This window comes from Eschrichtius robustus, chromosome 15 (genome assembly GCF_028021215.1).
Source record: "Eschrichtius robustus isolate mEscRob2 chromosome 15, mEscRob2.pri, whole genome shotgun sequence".
Classification (NCBI taxonomy): Eukaryota; Metazoa; Chordata; class Mammalia; order Artiodactyla; family Eschrichtiidae; genus Eschrichtius; species Eschrichtius robustus.
The window spans coordinates 2,218,481-2,233,936 of NC_090838.1; positions in this window are offsets into that span (position 1 = coordinate 2,218,481).

Genomic DNA, 15,456 nt, shown 5'->3' on the forward strand with positions numbered 1-15,456 from the left:
TCCGAATTTGACAACTGAATGTGTGGTGTCTTCCTGTTCTCTCAATGTCTCTCAATGTCTCCTTTCTCCATGCGGCACAGCCTGCTCCCCGCTCCAACCCCACCCCTGCTCCCTGGCGTTCAGCTGCACCCACGGCCAAATAGCGGTATTCGTTATCTATTCCTGTGTCACGGTCACCCCCAAACAGGGACTCGCGACAAAGCATCAGTGTCCCCGCAGGTCCTGTGGGGCGGGACTTCACCCAGAGCTCGGCGGGGCTCTGTCTCACCAGCCACGCTCGACCGTGAGGTTGCTGGTGGGATTCAGCGCCACACAGGTGGCTGGATCGAGGCCTGGGTTCCTTGCCGGCCACCTCTGCCCTGGGCACCTCCCCAAGGACCGCTGGCCGCCTCAGAGCAGTGTATGTGGCTGACTGAGGAGTACGCAATAAGTGATTTTAGGTCTGTTTGACGTAGACAGATAGAGCTAGTTATGATTATTCCTCATAGGGAGAGTATGAGGAAGGGGTATGCTATGTGTTCCGTCAAGGGTTTGAGCATGGATGTGATCTGTAGCATGCCGTAGCCCCCGAGTTTTAGTAGTACGGCTGCAAGGACTATGGAGCCTGTGACAGGGGCTTCTACGTGTGCCTCGGGTAGTCAAAGGTGTAGTCCGTAGAGGGGTATTTTTACTAAAAAGGCCATTATACAGGCTAGTCATATGAGGGTGTTGGATCAGGAAGTGGGCAGTGGTTGAGCTCAGGATTGTAATAGTAGGAAGTTTAAGGATCCTGTTGTGCTCTGCAAATATGTTAGTGCTACTAGTAATGGGAGGGATCCGATTAGTGTATAGAATAGGAAGTAGAGTCCTGCATTAAGTCGTTCTGTTTGGTTACCTCAGCAAGTAATGATAATAAGAGTGGGGATTAGTGTGGCTTCAAATATAACGTAGAATAGGATTAGTTCTGTGGCGGGAGCGTGCGCCCATCCTGGAAAGTGACCCCCCCCCCCATCACTGTCTGCGTTCTGGTCTCAGAAGCCTGTCCTCAGGTCCAGCCTGCACTTGGGGAGGGGACTCCTGGAGACGGGACTGCTGGGGGCCATTCCAGAAGCTGCCTGCCAGTCACCCATGGTTCTTCCTTTTGTACATCAGAATCCCCAGTAAAAAATAATAAACATCTTCATTTTTCAAAGAAAACAGGCAGACACGCACACACAAAGGCAAACAGCTGGGGCTGGGAGCCAGAAGGGGGCTCTGGGGAAACAGCTCTCCAGGGCTTCTCGTGTGTCTGCGTGTCTTGGGAGCGGGGCCCTGGCTGACCGTGCCTGCAGGATGTTTGTGTATCGACTACTTTGGAGGAAGGGGAGGGTCTGCCTAGAGCTGCTGGGGTGACCGGCAGGCAGGCGCGGTGAGAGCCCAGCGCGGCTTCCTCCCCAGGGGCTGGTCCTCTTTGTGCCCTGCGGACTGGAGCTCAGGCCCCGGTGCTGTTGCTGTAGGTGCCACAGGGGCCAAGGCAGCGGCTCTGCTCCGGGGATCTGCGGGACCCCCGCTGCACCCACGGGCCTGCGCGCCAGCCAGGCAGCCCTGCCCACAGCCCAGGGCCCATGACCTTGAGCTGGCCCAGGTGCCGGCCCCTCACAGGACAGACAGATCCAGTCCCGGGGGCCTGTGCAAGGGACCTGACCAGGTGGTGACTGCGGTTGGGCAGGGCGTCCTGAAGCCGGAGCTTCTCCAGCATCGCCACGACGGCCTCGGCCCATGCGACTGCCCTCAGTCACCTGGACAGAACTGCCCTGGTTCTAGGGTCGGTCAGGGGTGCCCCCCCCCCGGGGTCTTCACCGGGGTCAAGTGCAGCCCAGGGCAAGCCGGCGCCTCCCTGGGTCTGGGTTCCTCGCTCGTGGGGGAGGAGTTGGGATGGGGCCACTTCTGTGCCCTCGTGTCGCCTCGGCTCTCAGGTGAAACCAGGGAGCCGATCCACGTCCCCTCCTGTCGCCGCCTCCGCTGAGCCCTCCTCCGAGGCTCTGTGCCAGCACGAAGCGCAGGAAAGCACGCCGGCCTTTGTCTGCGCCCGGGTCACACACCTCTACAGGGCGGTGACGGTTTCAAAGCGAATTCGATAGGACAGGCGCAGCCGGCAGGAAGCCAGAAGCACAGCCGCTAATTGAATCCCCCAGCTCGGCAGGAAGGGCCCGCGGGGTGGGCCGCGGCCCCTGATTTGCAGCGCAGGAGGGAGGCGGTCTGGTTGAAGGGAGAACCGGGATTTATTACGTGCTGCATCGAGGCGTGACCGAAAAGCTGGTGCGCGGGCCGGTCTCTGAGCCCCCGGTGCAGCGTGGGCGGAGAGGATGGGCGGCGGCGGTGCAGCCGCGCGTCCACACTGCCACCCAGCGGCCGCGGGGGGACGTGCACCCGCGAGGCGATGCTGCAGGGGTCCCGGGCCCCCTAGGCTGCCCGCCGCACTGAGGCTCTGGGGGTTCCTGTGTGTGTTTGTGTGTATGCGCGCGCGTGTGTATGTGTGTGTGTGAGAGAGAGGTATTGAGAGAGTGGGGATCAGTCAGAAACGGAGAAGGGAGACAGATGCAGAAGAACAAAGGGACAAAGGGCAGCAGGGAGGGGAGGAGGGCCCCCCAAGACCCAGCAGTGCCAGACCCTTCACTCAGCCGTGCTCCGTGTGGCTTCTCATCGAGGGCTGAGTGTGACTCCAGGTGGCGGCAGCCATGGAGACCTGACAAACAAAGAGGAGTCGGGAAAAGCATTGGTCGTCTGACCGTAGGGGTCACGGCGAGCTCTAGCATGGGCTTCCACTCCTCGCCCTGGTCCCGGTGCCCCTGCAGCACGGGGCGCCGAGCGGGGTCTCGGGGGGCTGCAGCGAGAATGGCAAGAGGGTGGATCCTCTCGGGCGGGGGACCCGCGGCTCTCCGCCTTCTTGTCCCCGGGGCAGCCTCTGTCTGTCCGTTCCTGCCTCTGTCTGTCCGTTCCTGCCTCACCCAGACTTGACAAACGGCTTCCGCGTCTGCTGCCCCGGGTGTCTGGACGGCGCGCCCACCTGCTTCCTTGGGGGCGGGTGGCAGGCGAGGGCCCAGGAGTGGTCACCAGGGGTAACCCAGTTTAATCTAGCAGATCAGAACCAAGGACAGGTGGCGTTTCTTAGCTGTAAGCAAGAAAATCTGAGTCTGGCTAATGTAAGCAGAAAGGGAATTTGTTGAAAGCTTTTTGGCAGTTCAAAGGAATTTTGGGAAGACTGGAGAATGTCTTGGGTGCTACACGGAAGGGAGAAGCCCATACACCATGCAGGGCCTGCAGGGTCCCTCTGCCGGAAGCCGGCTGCAGACAGGAGTAACTGCCCTGCACGCCCGCACCGAGCTCCGCATTCAGCATTGGGATCGAGTCTGTTTGGGTACCTAGATCTCCAGGCCAATTATGCGTGTCTGCCCAGGTTGTGCACTGCACAGATCCAGAGGCACCACACAGAGAACATTCCACACACAGTGGCTTTGTATGTGTCTGCGCCCTGGATATGAAGAAGGCTGGGAAAGCTTGCAGTTTGCAGTGTTGATGGTGGGACACTTCACAAGGATGGGGGTATCCCAAGCAGACCATATCAGGTAGCTTAAACCACCCCCAAACTTAGAGACTTTAAACAGTAACTCTGGGTTACCCATTAACTGTGATTCCAGAGGTCAGCAGCTGGGCAGTTTTTCTTGTGGCTACAGGGGCGGCGGAGCGTCCAGAAGAGCCCACCCACTGTAGCCAGCACCTCCCATTAATGCAGGATGCATGATCGCTCTCTCGTCTCCTGGGAAACCTGGGGACATGGATGGTGGCTCTAAACTTATCCTGCAGATGCCTCTGCGTGGCCCAGCCCTTCTCACCAGAAATCCTCTGTATCCTGACAGGACTAAGACGGGACCATTTAAGGCCCTTCCGAAGCCCCGGGAACAGCCTCAGAGCGGACTCGGGGCTGCTGCCCCGGGACCACCGCTCTGCGTGCTCCTTTTTCTGAGCCCGCTGAGTGGTCCGGCGGAATGTTCTACAGTGATGGAAAGGCTCTGAATTTGTGCGGGGCCGTTGGGCACGTGAAATTTAGCCAGTGAGACAGAGTGTCTACATTTTACATTTCATTGAACTTAAATTCACTTACATTTTAATTTAATTTTAAATAGCTCATGGCTGCATATCAGACAGTACAGCTTGTAGAACGTTACTCTCAAAGTGTGGTCCACAGGTGATTTGATGCACATCAGCCCTTTGGAGCCGGGCTCCAGGCGTGGACGTGAGGGCCGGGCAGGCTTTGCTACTCTGAGCATCCTTCCGTGGCTGTTCCCCATGCCGGGCCTGGACTCAGAGAAGCGGAGGACGACAAGGCCCTCCTGCTGTCTGGACCCACTGGAAGCAGTGGCCCCGAGCACTGTGGCTGCCGCCTCGGGAGAGGCCGTGGGTGACAGGAAATATCAGGATAGAATCACATCGTTAATTTATTGAAACACAATCTGCTACATTAAGAAGCACAGGACGAGTTTTGTTCTTAAGAATTTCATCTGGAAGGGGAGACATGTGCCCCCTGAGACCAGAGGGTCCAGTGGGAGCCGAATGGGGGAGGGCCAGGCAGGTTCTGGAGGGGGATGGGGGCAGCCTCTCCCGACGGTTTGGTTTCATCCCGGAGGACTGGGGTGCAGGGGGGAGCAGGGCAGGCCAAGACCCGGTGAAGAGAACCCAGGAAGGAAAGTGGGAGGGGTTCCCGAGGCAGGAAACCCCTCCAGGCATCAGGGGCTCCCTCGCTCCGGCACACTTGGTGCTCTGAATCCTTGCTCGGTTCAGCCGCTTACGACTTAGGCTCCCTGGGATAACCTTGGCCTCAGTTTCTCCATCTGTGATAACACCGCTCTGCAGGGTGGTGTGATGATGAGTGTGATCACCTGTGCCCCTCGTGTGTCAGGTGTGGCCACGTGTGTCAGGCATGATCATGTGTGTCAGGTGTGACCACATGTGTCAGGCAGGTGCTCAGCTGTCCCCGTCTCACCGGAAGCCCTTCCCCAGACCCCAGGCTCCCAGGGCTGGGACACGTGTCTTTCTTGCACCACGAGGCACAGGTGTGCTTTCTCAAGGTCCACGAGCCCCTTTAACCCCCCTGGAAGCTCTGTGTGCGTCTGCACTTTCCCGGCTGAGGGTCCTTCCCACTCTCAGTCCCCCAGGCTCTCTTCTCTGCTGGGAACCACTGCTGGGTGTGCTGAACACATGCTCTCACGGAGGCCTCCTAGAGACAAAGCCCAGGGGACCCGGGAACCAGGGAGGAGGGGCTTCAGGCCAGGTTGCTGTTAGGGATGGGGGGCGGACAGTGGCACGGTCAGCGACAGCGGGTGGCCCAGGTCTGCCTTGGCCTCTCACAGAGGTCTTGCAGGGGAGCCCTTGGCTTCTCCAGGGAGGGGCCACTCAGCTTGGAGCTCCAGCTCCCCGCAGCCCTTGTGACATCACACAGGTGAGGCCCGTCCCCGGGAAACTCTGACTCCCCGGCTCGGGCCCCTATAAACTTTCTCCTGCTGGCACCTGAGCACCATGGGACCTTGGCTGGCTAGTGGGAAGCAAGAAACCCGATTCTGAACACTGAACGTCAGGACTCCTGGTGAGCTTGGAGGGCTGTTTATAAACTACTTGCTATTTTAAAGTTGTTATTGCAGAAAAAACAGGGCGACAGAGAGGAATTTATCAGCACAGCAAGCGTTTGACCCCTTTGAGAGGTGACGGTGGGACGGATCTCCGCAGACGTTTGGTGTTGGGGGTGGCTGAACGCCGGGAACGGTATTTGCGGAGCTGGGAACAGCCCGAGTGTGCTGAGTGGCTCTGGGCTCTGGTCCTGCTCTGCTGGGGTTTAAGTCACTTTGGTTTGTACAAAAACACTAAAGAACTAAGCCCACAGGTGAAATGAAACTTTGTCCCAAAGAACAGCCACACATCCGAGGGAAACTTGAACAAATCCCCACGCACGTCCACCAGGGATCTCAGTGCTGACCTTGGGCTCCTCCACATCGCTACTTATACGCACTCTAGTTTTGTCCCACACTTGAATAAACTTCTTTTATTTCACTATAAGTCTCACCCTTTTGCCCAGAGGCTTTTTTATTAGCACTCATCACAGTGATGACAAAAGCCACTGCTCTTGAATGGGAATTGGCAGGACAGCCTGGCTTCCTCAAAGGAACACCATCCTCCCACATTTCTTAGACTCACCCCGTTGCACCTTCCTATGTTAAGGCAAATCCCAAAGGAAAACAGCTTTTGACTGTGTGAAACGTCAAGATTATGCTTTTTCCACCAAGAGAGAATAATGGCCTCACTGCATTGGAATAACCCATTATAATGCTCCTCGCTTCTGATGACCAAGTTGCAGTTTGCATGAAAAGCTTTAGCATATTCATTAAACATCACAGCCTGGCCTCAGTCACAGCCCCTTTTAGAGGGGATCTTGCTCTTTGCCTAAAATTATTTAAAAGCTAATTTTATTTTATTTTTAAAAATAAATTTATTTATTTATTATTTTTATTCTTGGCTGTGTTGGGTCTTCGTTTCTGTGCGTGGGCTTTCTCTAGTTGTGGCGAGTGGGGGCTACTCTTCGTTGTGGTGCGCGGGCTTCTCATTGCCGTGCCTTCTCTTGTTGCAGAGCACGGACTCTAGGCGCACAGGCTTCAGTAGTTGTGGCACGTGGGCTCAGTAGTTGTGGCTCGCGGGCTCTAGAGCGCAGGCTCAGTAGTTGTGGCGCACAGGCTTAGTTGCTCCGCGGCATGTGGGATCTTCCTGGACCAGGGATCGAACCCGTGTCCCCCGCATTGGCAGACAGATTTTTAACCACTGCGCCACCAGGGAAGCCCCTAAAAGCTACTTTAAAATGAACTAGTAAGGGATTCCAGATTTAGACAGATTTAGAAGTAGATGCCATAGGTGGTCTGAGCGGGTGGTCAGGTCTGGGGGCTCCTCCCCGTTTCCCTACAGACCTGGCTGTGCCATCAGTAGAGATGGTGGGGGCCGTGAGCAGAGAGTTTGGTGAGCCCGCAGCCCCTGGGTCCCAGAGCTGTGGACCCCCCACTGAGGGCAGAGCACTGGCTTCCCTGAGACACCGCAGGTGATTAGACTAAACCCACCTGGATCAGCCAGAACTGCCTCCCTCTCATAGGGTCTATGACCTTAGTCACAGCTGCAAACTCTCCTTGCCGTGTAAGGTGACGCAGGCACAGGTTTCCGGGGCTAGGGAGCAACATTGCTGGGGGGCCTTCTGCCCGCCACAGGGCGGACGGGCTGTGCCGACACCCAGGCTTCCGTGCATGTCTTTGTTATTGGGATCATTGGTGTGCCCTGGCTTCTCTCTCCTCCTGGATTCATTCCTTGCAGTTAGGAAGTGTGTGTTTATGGGTCCCCTTATTGAACTCAGACCCAATCAACTAGGGAGTCTGCATATGGGCAAAGTCTGACTGGACACCAGTACAGAGTCCCCGGGCGCTGTGTCTGCATCTCCAGAGAAGATGCACCACCCCCGTCTGTTTCTGGGGAATCTCAGCTGGCCTCACGTTTGTTCCCTCAATGCCCACACAGCAGCCCCCCTCCAGAGGACCTCTCTGCCCCCTCCCACGCTCCAGCTCCGCCCACCTCATCCTGCCCACTCTTCTCCCAGCGTGCTGTCTTTGAAGGCAGGTGTGTCAGTTTAGATTTTCGTCCTCCGTGCCCAGTGGTACACAGCTGGCCGTCAGGAGATGCTCTGGAAATGGATGGCTGATGAGCTACACAGACCGATGACGGGGTGCCTGAGGCCCGTGGGCGGGACGGACAGATGAGATCCTTGTGGGGGGAAGATGCCGTCCTGCCTGTGTCCGGGGGGTGGTCTCAGGAGTAGGTGGTGTATTTTCTTCTCTCATTTTGTGCAAATATGGGACTTTTTAAAAGGAAAACAAATAAATGCATGATTAAAAGAATGCATTATTCTTTAGAGTTCCTGGAGCGTTTCCTCCGGCTTTGGGGCTGAGGCTGAGCTCTAGGTCCACGGTGGGAGGTGGCAGGGCTGCAGGAGTGACCTGCTCTGAGGATATGCGTGTGGCCGCCACCCAGTGAGCTGAGAACAGGGGCGACGCCCCCTCGCTGGCTCCTTGACCAATGCTTCTCAGAGGGCAATGCTTTCAGCCTCCAAAGCTGCTGGGGGAAATTTCCAGAGCCTTCCTTCTGCCAGCAGCTGTGAGATGGTGCAGAGAGAACACCCTGCCTAGCTCTGCCACTTTGGAGAAGTGGGCACCAGGCACTGCAGGCTTCTCACCTGGAAAATGACGGAGTTGGGCAGAGTTAGAGACCCTCAGCCTGGCTGTCCATCAGTCCATCCCACGCTGTCGATTCTGCTTCATCTGTCTGGGGTGCAGCCAGGACCTGAGGTTTCAAGAGCCCAGGAGGTGATTCAGAGAAACCGACCAAGTGGAGAACAACTGCACCCTCGAGCCGCTGCCAGCGTGGGGTCCTGGCCAGCAGGCCTACTCGGGGGCTGTGCACAGACCACAAGGGAGGCACGCAGGTGCCTCAGGCTCTGGTTCCCTGGCTCCGGACGGGATGGTCTCTGCAGTGGGTGTGTGGGGGGCAGAACATGACCTGGCCCGCGTTTTTTTTTTATATAAAGTTTTTAAAAAATTAATTAATTAATTAATTTTTTATCTTGTCTGTGTTGGGTCTTTGTTTCTGTGCAAGGGCTTCCTCTAGTTGCGGCGAGCGGGGGCCACTCTTCATCGTGGTGCGCGGGCCTCTCACTGTTGCGGCCTCTCTTGTTGTGGAGCACAGGCTCCAGACGTGCAGGCTCAGTAGTTGTGGCTCACGGGCCTAGTTGCTCCGCCGCATGTGGGATCTTCCCAGACCAGGGCTCGAACCCCTGTCCCCTGCATTGGCAGGCAGATTCCCAACCACTGCGCCACCAGGGAAGCCCCGACTGTTTTTTTTTTAACCTAATAAATAGGAAAGAAACTAATCCCACGTATAATTGTAAGTAAATATTTGTATATCTGGGGTGCAGTCGGGAGACCGAAGCCTGGTCTGTGGCCCCCATGTGAGTCGCACCTTCCCGAGAGCTCGGGGACCTGAGGGGCCAGGCTCTCTGTCACAGTGGAAACAGGGGTGAAGGGGTGCCCAGTCACCAGTGCCCCTGGCCCTCCAGGCCCTGCGGCTCCACAGCTTTGTATAATTGGTCCCTTTTTTCCTGAAAGGTCTTTTCTTCCCACACGGCGCCTCCCAAGGGTGTGAACGATTTGGGAGTTGTCTGTGCAGCAGAGAGGCCCTCTGGCCTCAGCTCACACCCCCGACTTTCTCCAGACTCTTTTCCATGTGTAGAAATAATCAGACCATCGGCTGGGGTCTTGGAACATCCCAGAGCCAGGTCATGGCCCGGTGCATGGACATGGGCCATGTGGCCATCCTGACGCCCATGGCCGTGAAGCCAAGACAGAGCCCTCGAGCGATGCTCTCACGCCGTCTGCCGGCTGCGTCTGTTTCCCAGACGGTAAAGGCGAGGTGAGGTCACCCTCCCAGGTGAGAAGGTGGCAGAGGCCCCTTGGCGAGCCGCTTGGCCGGGGCTGTGCTGACCGCCAGCTCAGGAGGTGGGGCTGGGAGAGGCCTCGTGCTCATCCAGGAAGGGGACAGGGGCTGAGCGGGGCTGGGAGGTCAAGCGCTGGCCTTCCAGAACTGGAATGAGGCCGGGGTGCGGGTTCCGGGCACCTGCGTTCAGATTGCGGCTGAGGCTCTCATGTGGGTGGGGTCCTCATCATCAGCCCCCAGGGGGGGTGACCCAGGAGAGGGAAGCTCGGGGAAGGAGGACAGGCCCAAGCCGCGGGGCGGAAGGCATCTGTGTGAACAATGACACGGCTCGCCCGGCCCAGGTGGGGAGGAGGGCTTCTGAGGACCACCCAGGGGCCTCACCGTCCGCTGGCCGCCCTCTCGGGAGCCGAGAACTCGCTCGTCCACGGGGCACCCTGTCCTGGGGGACTTAGATGTCGGGGTCACAGAAGGCACAGGAGTGAGGGCATCCTCACTCCCTAAGGCACTGCGGCCCCGCGCTGGGCCACCTGGGGCCCTGTCACCCCCCGGGACCCCACGCCCTCTCTGAACACTTTCCAAGACGTGCACATCCTGCACGATATCCTCAAGAGAAACCCCGCATACAGCGGAGGGAGGTTAGCCCGCCGGGCCCCGCAGCTTGGCCCCTGGGCAGGATGGAGACCTGGGCTGTCTCCGCAGAGACCTGCCCGCCCTGGCCTCCCGCTGAGCCTCGCCCCCCCCCCCGACCCCCCCCGCCCCCCGCTGTCCCCTACCACCTCCAAGACCATCTCTAAGGCTGGTGCTCCCAGGTCTGGAGCCTGGGCCCCGAGCGTCTCTCTGTGGACCCTCTCATCCTCCTCTGGTTTCAGTTACTGACTCTGGGCCGAGCCTTCCCATTGAAGGCTTTGCTCGCAGACGTCTCACCCCCGCGCCTTGTGTCCGGCACTCCGCCGCCCCGCCCCCCTCCGCCCCCCTCCGCCCCCCTCCGCCCCCCTCCGCCCCCCTCCGCCCCCCTCCGCCCCGCCCATCACGTCGGTCACGCAGGCCTCTGGCTCCTCCCTGTCCCCCTCCTCCAGCCGCTTCCTAAGCGTTTCTGAACGTGCGCCGCTCGGGCACTCACCATGTCTTCGTGGGATTCCTCCAGGATGCTCTCCTGCTCCAGCCTGGTCTTTGTCTGGCCCGCCCTTCACGCTGTCTGCGAGGGGGCAAAGCGGACCGTTCCCCTCCTGCCCCCAACGCATCCCTGCAGGACGGCCACGACCTCGGAGCTCTGCTGTTCCTGCATCCCTGCCACTGGCTCATGTTTGCTGCGTGTCTCTCCCTTGTGGGGCCCTTGGAAAATGGGGACGGGGTCTTTTTTTTTTTTTTTTAATTAATTAATTAAATTTTGGCTGCGTTGGGTCTTTGTTGCTGCACGCGGGCTTTCTCTAGTTGCGGCGAGCGGGGGCTACTCTTCGTTGTGGTGCGCAGGCTTCTCATTGCGGTGGCTTCTCTTTTTGTGGAGCACGGGCTCTAGGTGCGCGGGCTTCAATAGTTGTGGCTCACGGGCTCTAGAGCGCAGGCTCAGTATGTGGGATCTTCCCGGACCAGGGATTGAACCGTGTCCCCTGCATTGGCAGGCGGATTCTTAACCACTGTGCCACCAGGGAAGTCCCCAGGACTGGCTCTTATCTGCCTTTGGTCTTTGGTCCTTACAGAGTTCTCAGGAAGGAGATGGTGGGCAACAAATATACAGTGGATGGAAGGTGGTGACAGGCCAGCAGTAGCCGACATCCTACTGATGATTTTTAAAGCTTTTGTGTGATGTACAGTAAGACCAGGAAACTATGCCCGAGGGCCGAATCCAGCCTGTCGCTTTTTTATACAGTCCGAGAGCTAAGAATAGATTTTACACTTTGAAGTGGCTGGAAAAAATCAAAAGAAGACTATTTCCCGACACATTAAAATGATATGAAATCAAATTTCAGTGTCCACATACTTTCACTGGGACACAACTGCATTTTACCATTGATATTGTGTACAGCTGCTTTTGTGCAAGAGGCCGTATGGCCTGTGAGGCCAGAAGTATTTTATTTTTTTAGAGATTTATTTTTATTTATTTAGTCTGTGCTGGGTCTTAGCAGTGGCCTGTGGACTCTTAGCTGCAGCATGCGTGCAGGATCTAGTTCCCCAACCAGGGATCGAACGCTGGACCCCTGCATTGGGAGCCCGGAGTCTTACCCGCTGGACCACTAGGGAAGTCCCGAGGCCAGAAGTATTTTGACCCAGAAGTATTTGCAGCCCGGCCCTTAACAGAGCGAATCCGACAGCCCCTGGTGGTGGATGAGCATTGGCTTTGGAGGCTGCAGAGGACGGTTTGAGCTCACTCTCCTGGTCTGGACCGAGCTGGGCTGTATGAGTGTGGTTTCCGTGGGGAATGTGGGGACAGTCACGGCCAACTTGTAAAGAGGCCATGGGAATTAGAGAGCTTGTATCATCGTCTGAGCACCGTGCCTGGCGTGTAGTAGTTCTCCAATGGTAGGAAGCCAAGTAGATGGCCTTGCAGTACTGCTGAGGCTTTCCTACATTGATGGGAGATTGTTAAAGCCTTCTGAGACTATTACTGAAAATGGATATTGTGTCCAAGGTCCTTCATAAAAAGGGATAAAAATAACGAATGCACTCCTCTAACGTGCACGGACGTGCTTTGCATCCACACACCTGCACCTTGACTAGAACTTTCTATAGCGATGGAAATCTCTCTTCTGGCTGTTCAGTACATACCTGGCTTCTGAGCACTGAATTTTAAATTTCATCAGCTTTAAACTTAAATGGTTTAAATGACAAATGGTTACCATCTTAGCTCAACCATGGAGCATGTAGACACTTCAGCAGCATTAAAACTTGTGCGTTCAGTACCCAGGACTGAAGGTCTCTATTTAAAGGTCTGAATGCTTTGTCTAAACACAGGGTAGTAGAAGAAGGTGTGACTGGCCGAAGAGAAAATGGTGGCTGGATTTCACATCCCCCCACCTCTGCCACTGCTTTGTCTATTAAATCGGGTTAGGAGTTTAATTCTCCTTTGACACTTACCTCTATCCTGGCTCCTCTACAGTATTTCACAAAGGTCTGTTTTTCTTTTATCTCATTGTAACACGTTTTAAACACACTTGAGTAAGCGGGCTCTTAACTGCTAATGGAGCTTTGCCATGAGAATGATAAAGCGTTAAGGTCACTAGATCTTGGAGTAGCTGCAAGGTCCCTTTGTGATGCCTCCGTTCTAGTGAAGCTTGCAGGCTCGGGGAGAGAGCGGATGTCAGCTCCAGGGAAGGCCCAGGAAGATGCTATGGAGAATTTCTGCCCCAAACCAAGTTCATTCTGCCCATTAAAATAGGTGTTTCCAAATGCCAGAGTACGTTAGGAAAAACAAAGGTTAGCCTTGGAAAGAAATTTCCACCTGTTTTTCAAGTGCTCTTTGATGAATATATATATCTGTATATGTATTTTCATGAGCTTGAGGAAAGCATGTTCAGCCCATCTGAGAAACAGGCCATGTTAAATGGCCCTGCGTGTTGGCCCCGGACATTGCCTGTAACACACAGACGACACGGGAAAGGTTATGCCTGCTTTACATGTCAGCTATAGAGGGCACTGCTACGCTGACTAACGTGGACCCAAGAAGGGCTTTTAATTCATTTATTTTCCAAATGGAAACATTCATTTCCAGAAGGAAGTGTTCTTTTTTTTTAATTTTTATTTTATATTGGAGCATAGTTGATTAACAATGTTGTGTTAGGGAATGATCTTTTTTTAAAAAAAAACTGCTGAACTGAAGGGTTTTATTGTCTAAATGGAGTGGCAGTTTTCGGGGGGGTGGGAGTAGAAAAACCTGAACCGGTGATACCAATATCTTGAAAAAAAGTGTGAAATGCCTTTATTTCCCCTGATCTCTTTCTCCCTTGAATCTGCAGCCTTTGGTCCACGCATGTCACAAGGACTGTTTGGTGTAGTCCCAGGCACATCAAAAGAAAAAGATAAAAGACAGCAAAGATGCAAAAGATGCCCTCCACCCCCACTGTTCTCTGGGTGGCGGGGAGGTAGAACGATGCCCGCCCATGTGGTATCGCCTGTGTTGCCATGACACCTGCTTCTCCCATCCAATGGGGTACCGAGCCAGGAACACTACATCCCTGACTCATGCAAATGTTTGGATGCTCTGTCCTGGGGCACCTCGAGCTCACTGCAACTGACTGAGAAACAAAGTCGAGCCTTTTTGAAACTACGGGTACCTCAAATGTTCTGTAATTAGTTAAGAAAAAGAAATACAAGTCTTTGTCGAGTGTGCATGACTGGCCTGGCCCTGTGGGTTTTGTACTGGATACAGGACAGGTACTGACTGAGCTGTCACGGTTGGGGGCGTCTGAGTGACCCGCCGAGTCTGGGACGGGCCCACCTCCTGGCCCGGCCTTGCCCTGCGCCTCTGAGCCCCCATTGCCTCGGAGAGGCCGGCAGAGCTGAGCAGACCATGTGTCTGAGCTCTGACGGCTGCCCCAGAGCATCGTAGGGAGGCTCTGGAAAGAAGAGGCTTGATCAGCTGATGTGAGGGTGCGTGTCTGCCTGGCGGGTTAGTGTTGCCCGTCGTTTGGAATTAAAGGTGGTGATGGGACTTCCCTGGTGGTGCAGTTGTTAAGAATCCGCCTGCCAATGCAGGGGACACGGGTTCGATCCCTGGTCCAGGAAGATCCCACGTGCCGCGGAGCAACTAAGCCCGTGCGCCACAACTACTGAGCCTGCGCTCTAGAGCCCGCGTGCCGCAACTACTGAGCCCACGTGCCACAACTGCTGAAGCCGGCGTGCCTAGAGCCGGTGCTCCGCAACAAGAGAAGCCACCGCAACGAGAAGCCCGCGCACGCAAGGAAGACCCAACGCAGGCAAAAAATAAAAATAAATAATAAATTAAAAAAAAAAGGTGGTGGTGGCTCTGTGTGTGTGTGTGTGTGGTGTGTGTGTGGGGGTGTGTGTGTGTGGTGTGTGTGTGGTGTGTGTGTGTGGTTGTGTGTGTGGTGGGGGTGTGTGTGTGTGGTGTGTATGTGTGTGGTGTGTGTGTGTGTGTGGTGTGTGTGTGTGTGTGGTGTGGGTGTGTGTGGTGTGTGTGGTGTGTGTGTGGTGTGTGGGTGTGGTTGTGTGTGTGGTGGGGGTGTGTGTGTGTGTGTGTGTGTGGTGTGTGTGTGTGGTGTGTGTGGTGTGTGTGTGTGGTGTGTGTGTGGTGTGTGTGGTGTGTGTGGTGTGTGTGTGTGGTGTGTGGTGTGTGTGGTGTGTGTGTGTGGTGTGTGTGTGTGTGGTGTGTGGGTGTGGGTGTGTGTGGTGTGTGTGTGTGGTTGTGTGTGTGGTGGGGGTGTGTGTGTGGGTGTGTGTGTGTGTGTGTGGTGTGTGTGGTGTGTGTGTGTGGTGTGTGTGTGGTGTGTGTGTGTGGTGTGTGGTGTGTGTGGTGTGTGTGTGTGTGTGTGTGTGTGGTGTGTGTGTGTGTGTGTGTGGTGTGTGTGTGTGGTGTGTGTGTGTGTGGGGGGCAGTGGGGTGGTGCTCCCCGCCATGGTCTTCTCCGGCCAGAAAACGTCCTGCGAGGATGGAAAAGTTCTCTGTGCCATCTGACACGGGAGCCACATGTAGCTCCTGAGCAGTTGAAATGCGACCAGTACAAGGAGGAACTGGAATCGTGATTTATTTACTTGTAATTAATTTAAAATTTACTAAGTAGCCGCACGTGGCCAGTAGACTCCAGGTTGGACCTCAAACAACGTCTGGACCGGTGTTGCCCTCCAGCTCCCGGGGCCCTGGAGCCCACCCGCCCACGTGCAGTCTCTCTTACTCCTTCTCCTGGCATCCCAGCTCGGGTGTCCCCTCCTAAAGGGGGCTCACGAGGTGTGTGTCCTCTGTGCCCTGGGAATGCAC